The following is a 13,258-nucleotide window of genomic DNA, read 5'->3' as shown; positions in this document are numbered from 1 at the left end:
AGGAGAGGGAGAAGCAGGCTTCCTGCAGAGCAGGGAGCCTGATATGGGGCTCGATCCCAGGACCCCGGGATCATGACCTGAGCCAAAGGCAGACGCCTAACGACTGAGCCACCCAGGCGCCCCAATGCTACTAGCTTTTATTTAGAAATTCTTTCACTTTAGAATTCTTGGAAGTGAAAGAACTCCTGAAAAAAATTATTTCTTAAAAATTATGTAATTTGGGAAAATAAAAGAAATAAATGAGTGAAAATGACTTTCAAAAATATTTTTTTTCTCAAAAAGGCCATAAAAAAATGGAATCCATGGTAGGTCATTAAAACAATTATTCTTAGGCTTCAGAGGGGGTTTGCCAGGGCTCTGACTGCGGGAGAATAAGAACCTAGACATCCTGGCCTGCTCTTATTCAGGATTGTGGCCTCATTAGCCCAAATTCACTGAACAGGACTTTGAAAACCCTTCTCAAAAGAATGAGAGACTGTCTTCAAGTTCAGGCTAATGAAGGACAACACACATTTTAGAGAAGCTTGAGTTTTTAATACAGCTCCTGTTGATGGTGAAGAATTAGACCAAGAAAATATTCTTTCCCGAGGTCTTAACAAACAGAAGTGAAGTATTAGAAATACAGAATTTATAAAGCATCCCAGTGCTGACATCATGTTGAAAAGCAGAAGGCAAGAGAGGAGAATGTTCATTTAAAAAAAAAAAAAAGGCAATAAATCATGTTTGAATTTGCCAAGACTTCATTTTCAGGGGTTTCTTGGTGAATTATACAAGCTTCTACATGACAGTAGGCAGCAGGCATTTAAAATCTCACAGTAAGTTTCTTATGTTGAGAAGCTACATTATGAGTTCATTTTGGGTTTATTCCATGAGGTTTTTAGTGTTTTGAATCTGTGAAATATTAGCTTGTTTAAGACCTTAGTGAATTGAAAAATTTAGTACTAAAGAAACAGTGGTTTTATTTTCTACATAATTGTACATTTTCAGTTGGCAAATGAAAGTTTTGTCCCCATGATATCAAACGTGTTAAGTTTTTCTCTTTTCAAAATTTTTCATCACAGTTATGGACCAGATAAATTCCGTCTTAACATTAACTAGCCTGGCTGGGCTTCAATTTATTAAATAACTAAGGATTCTAAGAGCAATTTTAAACTATTGTAAAAAAATATAGTTGCCGTATTTCTGTAGTTGCTGCTACTTCATTTTTGGCCATTTAAGCAAATAGCATGGATAATTCAGAAAAAAATTTTTTGTCTAGAATTATTGAAGTCATTGTGTTTAATGATTAATTTTACATGTGAACTTGACTGGGCTAAGGGATGCCCAGAGCTGGTAAAACATTATTTCTGGGTGTGTCTGCAAGGGTGTCTCAAGAAGAGATTAGCATTTGCATCAATAGACTGAGCAAAGAAGATTGCCCACACCTACGTGAGTGAGCATCACCTAATCTACTTAACGCCTGAGTAGAACAAAAAGGCAGAGGAAGGACAAATTCACTCTCTGAGCTGAGGGATCCATCTTCTCCTGCCCTTGGACAGGGGGCTTCTGGTTCTCAGGCTCTTGAATTCAGACCAAGAATTACACTATTGTTCTCCCTCTCTCATCCACCACGTCCCCCAAATTCTCAGACCTCAAATTAGATCACCTCTGCAAGCTGGAAAAGGCAGACTGCGGGACTTCTTGCTTCCACAAGCATGTGAGCAAATTCCTATAATGAATTTCCTCATATATCTCTATATATCTTATTAATATTGTTTCTCTGCCTAATACATTGTGCACTGTAGAATTAAAAGTGGTCCACGGCCCTGTCTTTAAAGAGGTGAACTTCTTCAAGTTCCACTTTAACAAGTAGAAGGGAAGTATAAGCAGATAAGATAAACATACTTGGATCACATCAATGATCCATTGATCAATGATCAATATCCAATTAAGAACATAACTGTCAGAATGCAATCATAATAATAACTCGGGTTCTTCTGTTACTGAGCAAAGAGGAGGGAAGACAAGAGGGATGTTTAAGAATGGAACAGAATTTCAAGGTGCAATATCGAGAGAAATATTTTCAAGCCATATGCCAAACAGGATGTGACTTTTCCTTTAAAAAAGAGTTTAAAATGCCTCTTCCTTTTATCAAAGCAGAATTTTGAATGTTACTAGTAAGGAAGAATATAGAGCTAGTAATAAGAGGGAAACAAATGCTCAAGTTAAAGAGAGACAAATAGCTGTAATGTTAAACACCAAATGTGATTATCAAGTGAAACATGCAACCAGAATTCAACAGAACACATGCTTCGAAAATCAAAAAGTTGAATACCTTTTCAGCTTGTCAGTAGTGACTTTTCAGTAAGTGACTTCTCAGTAAGTTCATGTGCAAAGACTGATTAGTCACAAATACTACAAAATGATTAGGTGACAACCCAGTACAAAACCTTGCAGGTCAAATTACATAAGATTGGCAGAACCTATGAGAAGAATCCAGAACAGAGGGAAGGATACTCTTAGCCACAGTGGCCAATGGTTATCACCAGCTTCTCACTGAGGAACTGAGAGGTAAGGCACTAAAGGATAATGGATAAGACCTGGACCCCCATACCCACCTGCATCGTCCTTTCTTAGAAGGAGGCCCTGGCACTGGTTTGTCATGGAAAGGCTACACAATCTGGGTATAGGCCTTGGTGACGCAATTACAATTCCTGTTGTATGCCAAGATGTCTTTACTTCCCTGAGGCTGATTGGGCAGAACCAGTCAATAAGAGTTGAGGTTTCTCCTTAAAACTCACTTACTCTACGTTAAGGTATATGACATGTATGTTTGACACGTGTGGAATAATTAAAAACTGTCAAGGAACCATTCTAAAATAGCATCCTCAAGCAGTTTAGCACCTTAAGGGGTCTTTGCTCAAGGTCACATAAGACCCCTCTGAACATAATTTTGTTATCTATATTGACCATTTATATTTCCACAGCAGTTGCTATAACTCAATGGCTAATGCTAAGAATAATTTGATGCAACTGAACAGATAAACATATAATAATATTCATACCATAAATAGGACTTTGAAAACCAAGAGATGGGGTCCAACCATCTTGGAATTGGGGACCTGGTGAACTTGTAACTATTACATTGTTCAAAATACAACAATCTACACACATTCTAATTTTACTTTTTTATATTTCCCTTCTTTTATGCATTAAGAATGTGCAGGACTTCAAGACTCAGGTAAATTCCATCTGAATTTAACATGGCCCCCATTGTGCTCAACCTCTAACACAACGGTTTATATAGAACACATCATCTATCACACTTATGATCCTTCTTGTGATCAAATCCTTCAGATTTGATATTTCTTCCTCTTTTCATAGCACTTGTCCCATTCATTGAGGGGAAACAAATGACGTTCAAAACTTTTCTTTTAAGCTCCCTTTTTGTTTCTTAGGTTCTGGAGAAAAGCTGATGTTAATAATCAATTAAGGTTATCTTCCAGGACCTGCCAGTAAAGGTGAATCATAATATCACCGCAAATGGGAAGCTGGAAAAGCAGGTTACATACTGTCCTATAGCTTAACACATATGAAAGGCTGGAATGGGTCAGGAAGAGCACACCTACTCTAGACAGACTTGTCTTCTGCCTCTTGTGATGATTTTATGATCAATATCTTGCTGTTTGCACTCAAGCTGCAGAGACCAAACTTTTGTTAGACTGCTCAGAGAATGCCTGAGGATGAGAGGGTCAGGAATTCACTGTCTATTCTGACATGATTTGGCTCTTGATATCAGTGCTTACCACTCTGTCTGCAGGCCCCCCATATGGAAAAATATGTCTGGGGAGTTAGATAACAGGACCACTTGTCAACCCAGAGTCCATCAAAAGTGTCCACCTTGTATCTGGTCCCTCTCTTTCTCTCTCTGTTCCCATCCTGCAGTTCCTTCAGTCTTTCTACGGTTTTTGTTTGTTTGTTGTTTTTTGTTTTTTTGCTCTAGGTTTTTCTTTCTCTTTTGCCCAACTTCCAACACAAGTCATCATTCATCCTCTGTTCACTATTCTGCAGAGTCCCCTGGTTCTCTGATGTAGTATATAAAACTTAATCAAAATGTTCCCATTGTAGAAAACTGTCCTCTCTCCAGTCTCCTTTGAGTATGACATTATCTTTTTTAAAAAGTACCTACTTACTCTCTCATACCAAGTACATTACAAAATGCTCCCTATCTTTGGTAACTACCAGACACAAATGAGGGTAGAAAAGAAAAAAAAAATCATAATTTGTCTTATACAATGGTTCTGGTTCAAACTTTATAATTAATCATTATTTAAGTATCTCATTAATCTATATCAACTTTGTATTATTGTGGCTACTAAGCTTTTTACTAGTGATATTATGTACTACTACTACCATTCTATCAGTCTGTTTCAATACTTCTTTTTAAATAGCTTGCCAAAACAGACTAGACATAAGTCATAATGATGGCCAACCTTTTTTTGTTACTCTCTATTGACCAATGTTACCAGGGAGAGGTGGTTTGATTCTGCTATTATATTCATTGTTATTCTTACCAATTGTCTGATTCAATAGATAAATTATTGTATTCTGTTTCTCAACAATTGAGCTATCAAATATCTTCTTGGTGATTCTAATAAGACAGATATATCTATCTATCTATATAGATAGATAGATTAGTCAAAATTGTGGTATATCAAGGTCTAGAGAGAGGAAAATATCTAGTGTCTCTAGTAGACAAGATAATTTCAAATTCTCTACACAGACTGGTCATTGAGAAGCCAAAGAAAAAATGAGAAGAAATATCACCAAATTGAAGATATACATATATTTTCTATCATGTTTTTGTGACATTTATAAAAAAAAAGAAAGAATAAAAAAGTATCTTCTTCAATGAGATGATGAATTTACTTTCACAAGCTACCAAAAAAAAAAAAGGAGACTGTAAAAAAGGAAAAAAAGCAATCCAATAAGTGAAAGAAAGGAAGGGAAAAAACAGCTAGAAAGGAATGAAGAACGAGAGCAAGAGGGAAGGAAGCAAGGAAGGGAGAGAAGAAACAAATGAAGGAGGAGAGGGGCACCTGGGAGGCTCAGTTGGTTAAGCATCTGCCTTCAGCTCAGGTCATGATCTTGGGGTCCCTTCCACTCAGGTCATGATCTTGGGGTCCTGGGACTGAGCCCCACATCAGGTTGCTCAGTGGGGAGTCTGCTTCTCCCTCTCCCTCTGCCTGCTACTCCACCTGCTTGTGCGCACTCTCTCTCTCTCTCTCAAATAAATAAATAAGTAAATAAAATCTTTAAAAAAAATGAAGGAAGAGAAAGAAGAAAGGGAGAGATTTATTTTTCTCTTGGGAAATATTAAGTGGCTCTTCCTTTCCTAAAATAATGGATTTCCTCCTATGACCTGACCCTGCCTGTCTCTTTAGCCCCCTCTGTACAACTCATCTTCTCCAACCCACTCAAGCTAACTCCCATTGCCCATTGAATATGCTCTCTCCTACTCCAAACCTTGTACATGCTGTTTTCTTTTTTTTTTAAGATTTATTTATTTGAGAGAGAGAAAGAGAGAGAGAGAACATGCACAGGGGGAGGGACAGAGGGAGAGAGAATCTCAAGCAGACTTCCCGCTGAGCACAGAGCCTGACACGGGGATCAATCTCACAACCCTGAGATCATGACCTGAACCAAAATCAAGAGTTGGCCCCTTAACTGACTGAGTCAACAAAGCACCCCCATATTGTTTTCTTGAATTGCTTTTCCCTTGCCCATCACCCATTATCTTTGCCTATTTGTCCCAGGTATTGATACTAACTTTCATTTTCATAGTTAATGCTAAATAATTTTAATAGATCTATCATTGTGTAAATAACAGCATCCTCACACATTACCAAGACAATGACCAAGAGTCTATCATATCATTTATCTAAACTCAAAATAAAAAAAAGAGAAAGCATACTATCTTCTTTAACAATTTGAAAAGAATAATTAAAAAGTGCATAGACACATTAACTTAGAGTTTAAATTTTATCACACTATCTTGATTAAATAAACAATTTTCAGATTTGACTGTTTATGTAGGGGAAACAAAAATACTAAAGGATATGAATTAATTGCCAATGATACTAAAGAGTTAATAATCAATCCATATGTTGTCCTCAGAAACAAAGATGAGAGATTAATTCTGTCCACAAGTATTAATGGAAAACTTTGAGGACAGCCAGACAGCAGAAGGAGAACACAACATGTGATGGAAGCTGTCAGTCTAATGGGCAGAAGAAGTGAACGCCTCCAAGGTCTCAGGAAGGTAAATTGGAGAGCTGACCCAGCAGGGATGAGGTGGGGTAGGAATCACCATCAAGCAGCAGGGCCCACCTTCCTTGTACCTCTGCTGCTCAGAGATGTTTTCCCCTCTACAGCCAGATTTTTTCAATGTTTATTCAGAGAATTTTTGGATAGTATAACACTTAGAAATCTAAGATAAATGATATATTGGGAAAAAAATAACACATTGAGCTCTTGTAACTTGATGTCATTTAACATTCAATTAAGCTAAAAATCGCTTTTTAGCCTCCTTCATGATCCCTTAGCTTCCAAACAATCTTCTGTAATTCAGATTTCAATGTATGTCTAAGTGCCAGACAGAAAATATGCTGGCCAGCCCAGCCCAAGGAAACCCACTTGCATTACAGTTATATATTGTTGATATTTTGAACATATGTCTCAATCTAGTGACCTTAATTATGGGAGTCCAGATTTAAGTTATATACTCACTTGGCTGCAAAGCTGGCTTCAGACTGTGGCAAAGTTAGCTGCCCAGTGAAGTCACTTAGGAGATAGCCAAGGGAGTTTTCCCGGTGATGTCACCTTATTTGACAGGTAGTGGTTTTTTGTGATTTTTTTTCTTAATTTATAAAGAAATTATAGAAAATGGTAATGCACATATTAGGATGGGTTACTGAACAGGACTGCTATGCTAGCAACTAATTGAAAGAAGTTAGCTAATGAGATGTTTAGTTGTATGAGAAGCAGAAAATGCCTGGGAGCCAGAAAGTTCTGATAAAATAGCAGGATGAGAAAGAGTATGTGTGAGGATACTTATTATAGCATGATAAAACTAGTTGTCCTGGATGAAGAGTACAAAACACAAAATTAAAATATAGAAAATGAGGTGGGACAATTATGAGGACAAACTCAGCTACTTCAAAATAATACCTACGGGTAACCATTATTCTAAGTAATAAATACAAGTTATTTTTGCGTATTTCCCATTCTTTCTTCCTCCTCTTTTATTTCCTCCCCGGTTTACCACATGGTTTTATCTTCCTAAAAGTAAATATTCTGTCTTTTGCTCAGAATACCTAACTTTTTAAGACACATGTGAGAGTCGCCCCCACTATATTACAAAATAAAACCTCTAATTTGGAATTCTAGAAACACCTCAACTCACTGTATGTCTGAAGTAGAACAAATTCTCTTATGTGGCCACACACCCCTACCGATAAACTTTTGGCTGTTCTTCATGCTTTTTGTCAGTGGGTTTTTTTCTAAGCAGTAGGCCAAGGTAGAAAACTGGGATTTGTCCTCTTCTCTTTACTCTCCCTCAAGTTACTAGTCAATGGTTTCTCAAAATTTGTTGGTGCTCCTTTTAATTATCTCTTGCATATCCCCCTCTTTTGCAGTTCCTACCTTGGAGCAAGCTTTCATCATGCCTGGTCTGGAGTATTTAAATTAGAAGTCAATTGAATCCATCAACTCAAGGAAATTTTTTTTTACTGAAATATTGTTGACACACATTAGTTTCAGGTGTACAACATAGTGTTTTGACAACTTCTATGTTCACCACAAGCGTAGCTACCATCTGTCACTGTACAGCACTATCAAAATACCATTGACCATATCCCCTTTACTGTACCTTTTATCCCTTGTGTCTTGTTCATTTCATAACTAGAAACATGTACCTACACCCCTCTGGCACCCATCAGTTTGTTTTCTGTATTCATAGGTCCATTTCTGCTTTTATTTGTTTTGTTTTTTAGATTCCATATGTAAGTGAAATTATATAGTATTTGTCTTTCTGTCTGACTTGTTTCACTTACCATAATACCCTCTGGATTCATCAATGTTGTCACAAATAGCAACTCATTCTTTTTTAACAGCTGAGTAATATTCCAGTGTGCATATATACCACATCTTCTCTATCCATTCATCTATCAATGGGCACTTTGGTTGTTTCCATACCTTGTCTAGTGTAAATACTGCTGCAATAAACATAGAGGTACATGTGTGTTTTAGAATTCGTGTTTTCATTCTCTTTGGGTAAATACTCAGTAGTGGAATTACTAGATCATATCGTATTTCTATTTTCAATTTTTTGAGGAAACTCTATACTGTTTTCCACAGTGGCTGCATCAATTTACATTCCCAAAAATAGTGCAAGAAGGTTCCCTTTTCTCCACATCCTTGCCAACACTTGCTATTTCTTATCTTTTTGATTCTAGCTTTTCTGACAGGTATAAAGTGATATCTCATTGTGGTTTTGATTTGCATATCCGTGATGATTAGTGATGTTGAGCATGTTTTCATGTGTCTATTGGCCATCTGCATGTCTTCTTTGGAAAAATGTCTATTCAGGTCCTCTGCCCACTTTTTAATCAGATTTTTTTTTTTTAAGTGTTGAGTTGTGTATGTTCTTTATGTATTTTGGATATTAACCTCTTATCAGATATATAATTTACAAATATCTTCCCCAATTCAGTAGGTTGCTTTTTCCTCTTGTTGATGGTTTCCTTTGCTGTGCAAAAACTTTTTTATTTTAGTGTAGTCCCAATGTTTATTTTTGCTTTTATATCCTCTGCCTGTGAAGACATACCTAGAAAAACGTTGCTAAAGCTGATGTCAAAAATATTACTGCCTATGTTTTCTTCTAGGAATTTTATAGTTTCAGGTCTCACATTTGGGTCTTTAATCCATTTTGAGATTATTTTTGTGTATGGTGTAAGAAAGGGGTCCAGTTTCATTCTTTTGCTTGTAGGTGTCCAGTTTTCCCAGCATTCCTTATTGAAGAGATTGTCTTTTCCCAATTGTATATTCTTGCCTTTTCTGTCATAGATTAATTAACCATATAAGCATGGGTTTATTTCTGGGCTCTCTATTCTGTTTTGTTGATCTATGTGTCTATTTTTGTGCCAGTACCATATGGTTTTGATTACTACAGTTTTGTAGTATATCTTGAAATCTGGGATTGTGATATCTCCAACTTTGTTCTTCTTTCTCAAGATTGCTTTGGCTATTCAGGGTCTTTTCTTGTTCTGTACTAATTTTATGATTATTTGTTCTAGTTCTGTGAAAAAAATATTATTGGTATTTGGGTAGAGATTGCATTGACTCTGTAGATTGCTTTGTGTAGTATGGACATTTTAACAATATTAATTCTTCCAATCTGTGGGCAAGCATGGTTTGTCTTTCCATTTGTTTGTGTCATCTCCAATTTCTTTCATTAATGTTTTACAGTTTTGAGAGTACAGGTCTTCCATTTCCATGTTTAAGTTTATTCCTAGGTATTTAATCCTTTTTGGTGCAATTGTAAATAGAAATGTTATCTTAATTTTTCTTTCTGCTACTTCATTATTAGTATACAGAGATACAAAAGATTCCTGTATATTAGTTTTGTATCCTGCAACTTGCTGAATTCATTTCTTACCTCTAATAGTTTTTTAGTGACTCTTTAGGGTTTTCTATGTATAGTATTATGCCATCTGCAAATAAGGACAATTTTACTTCTTTACTTCTTTAGGTGTCTTTTATTTCTTTTTCTTGTCTGATTACTGTGGCTGGGACTTTCAGTACTATGTTGCCTAAAAGTGGTGAGAGTGGACATCCTTGTTTTGTTCCTGATCTTCAAGAAAAAGCTCTGTTTTTCACTATTGAGTACGTTACCTGTGGGTTTGTCATATATGGCCTTTATTATGTTGAGGTATATTCCCTCTAAACCCACTTTTTGAGAGTTTGTTTTATCATTAACAGATGTTAAATTTTGCAAAATGCTTTTCTGCATCTATTGAGATTATAATGATTTTTAGACTTCATTTTGTTAATGTGGTGTTATCATGTTGATTGATTTTCAAATATTGAAACTTGTTTGTATCCCAGGAATAAATTCCACCTGATCATGGTGAATGATCCTTTTATTTTTTATTTATTTACTTTCTTTTTTGGGGGAATGATCTTTTTAATGTATTGTTGAATGCAGTTTGCTAATATTTTGTTGAAGATTTTTGCATCTATATTCATAAAAGATATTGGCCTGTAGTTCTCTTTTTTTGTAGTGTCTTTATCTGGTTTTGGTATCAGGGTAATGCTGGCCTCGTAGAATATATTTGGAAGCTTTCCTTCCTCTTCTATTTTTTCGTATAGTTTGAGGGGAATAGATATTAACTCTTTATTAAATGTTTGGTAGAATTCACCTGTGAATCCATCTGGTCCTGAACTTTTGTTTGTTGGGAGTTTTGGGATTACTGATTCAATTTCGTTACTAATTTTTGGTCTAGTCAAATTTTCTAATTATTCCTGATTCAGTTTTAGAAGATTGCATGTTGCTGAGAATTTATCCATTTCTTTTAAGTAGTTCAATTTTTTGGCATATAATTTTTTATAGTTGTCTCTTATAATCCTTTCTATGCTGTGGTGTCATTTTTTACTTCTCCTCTTTCATTTCTGATTTGATTTCTTGGGATCCTCTCTCCTTTTTTTCTTGATGAGTTTGGCCAAAGGTTTATCAATTTTGTTTGTCTTTTCAAAGAACCAGCTCTTAGTTTCATTCAAGAAAATTCATTTTAATGCAAGAGGCAAAGATACTCAAGATGCAAAGAATGAATGATATATAATTGATCTGTGGTTTTATTTATTCATTCATTTAACAAATGCCTCTGAGTGCCTACTTTGAATAGACTTGGTACTGAGCAAGGGGGATTTGTCAGTGACCAAGGGACAATTTCTCTGCCCACAGGGTGTTGAAATCCTACTTGAGATAGGTACATGATAAACAAGGAAATAAAATAATTAGAGGCTAATTAGGAAACAATCTGATGCAACAATTAAAAGTGGGGATGGGGAGAAAAGGTAGAGACAAAACTAGTCTTCACAAGCAATTTGGGGAAGTAATTTTAATTAAGCACTCTTCTTTTCACTATAGGTATCTCTGGACCCCTCAGTTCTTAATATATCATTTTCCCATAACATTTCGAAGGACATCAAAAAATTCATGCTATCTTATGCATATCCAACCACATGTACGCCCTGGCACTTTAAGACCATTGAAGTAAATACCCTTCCTCCATCACAGTCTACATGCTATATGCCTTCACTTAGTTTTGTCTTTCTGTTTTTTTTGTTTAAAAATAAATCTAGATTAATTTAGCACTTAAGAGACTTTCATGCAAGGATCCCAAGGACTGAAACTTAATTTCATAATTCTCAATTTCATGGTCAAAGGAGCCCTTACGTCCATGTGAGAATAAAAAACTATGTGCTTCAAAGTACAGTGCTCATGTCTGTTCTCCAATACTTATCTGTTGACCACACTTTAATCCAACTTCACAGAATTGCACGTGTGGACACTAGTCTTTTTGATTAATAAGCAATATCTTAAATGGTAAAGTCAAGGGTTGAAAAGTCATTTAAATATGTATTAGTGAAAAAAAACAAAGTAAATTTTAATCATCTGTTGCCTCCAGAGTAAGGAAAAAATAAGGATAAGTCATCAACTAGAAAGGTCAATAGTCTGTTGTAACTTTTCAAATATCATCTACTGTTCAAGTTCAGTGTAGACTTGAATTAAAGTGAAGGGTTTTGGAGATTTAATCGCCTTAAAGATCAAAACATTTTTCCAAAATAGAATATACAAGAGGTGAAAAAAAATGCTCTCAGTACTTTCATTGTAACCTCTCCTAATGTTAGAGGAAAAGGTAATATTTGACCAACGAACTTCAAGGGGCAGATTCATGTTAGAATGACTGGCTGATAGAAGTTAACATCACTCCCTTTAATGCCTAAGTGGCTTTTTAACTCTCAGAAATTTAAGTGCTGGATTTAGAAAAAGAAAGGAAAGAACTTTAAAAGGTGTTAACTTCATCTTGTGCCATAAAAGGGGAGATGTTTAATTAAGCCACTGGTAGTTCTTGGGTGGTTTTCAGTTTAGTTTTATACTTTTGAGATGAAAGGGTACATGCAAAATTATGTACAAAGCACCTTTTAGAAACTTTGGAAAGGTCAAGGAGAAAATAGCTGGATTTCAAAAGCTGAACTTTTCAAGGTTTTTCTCTGATTTTTCTAAAACAAGATAGCCTCCTCCTCCTCTTAATAGTTCTTCAAGGCCCTTTTGGTAGCCAAAATCTTTGTTCTTTTTTTTAAGCAGCTTTGTAACAGAAGAACTAAAAATTAATTATGGCTATGGAACTTTTACACAGAAGAGTTTAAAAAGCACAGACGTAAAGAAGGGAAAAAGATGAGGGCCCATTTATCTTATATTGACAGGACTAGCTTCAAACGATGACCTTGAATCATAATCATCCTAATGAGCTCAAAATATTTCACTTTAACAAGTGAAACTATAATCAAATCAGTTTCTGAAAGCTCTACTAATGAGCATTTCCTTTGATGAAAACATGGTTCACTGTCTTAGTCTGCAGGAGGTGCACTACAGTAAGGGGCCAGCTCCCGACAACTCATTAGCTGACCTGGGGAGAGAGTAATTTGAATGCTTTTGATAAAAATTTCAAGGCTTTTTTTTAACTTAAATTACAATTTATGCACTTTTATAAATAGTATAATTTTTCTAAGTTGGGGGAAACTAGCAGGAAGACTTCAAAGCTGTGGAACAAAGTTTGTTTACCACATTTGGGCTGTTTGTATCCCCAGAACCAGAAAGGGGAAATATGTTTCATTAGCGACTGCCAACTTGGGGCCAATCTTTATATTGTATTTTTACAGGCTATATTTGTACAGGTTGGTATGATGTTAAGTGAATTTTACGGAACGACATTTTGTAAGATTTAGGGTTGAAAATTGGAAGTCACTATTATTTACTATGAGTCTTAAGAACATCTTCTGAAACTACTTTGTCCATCAAAACAAGTTATTCAATTTACCTAAAACAGCAAAATAAGCTGAAATGAAAACAGAATGGAGAAGCATGGTTTACTTTTATTTTTACTTCTTGTCAAGGATTTCCCCCCCATTAAAATTATTCATGATTTTAACTACT

This window comes from Phoca vitulina, unplaced genomic scaffold, assembly GCF_004348235.1.
Source record: "Phoca vitulina isolate PV1807 unplaced genomic scaffold, GSC_HSeal_1.0 scaffold11, whole genome shotgun sequence".
In the NCBI taxonomy this organism is placed as follows: domain Eukaryota; kingdom Metazoa; phylum Chordata; class Mammalia; order Carnivora; family Phocidae; genus Phoca; species Phoca vitulina.
The sequence above is the reverse complement of the archived record's forward strand: the minus strand, read 5'-3'. Positions refer to the sequence as shown.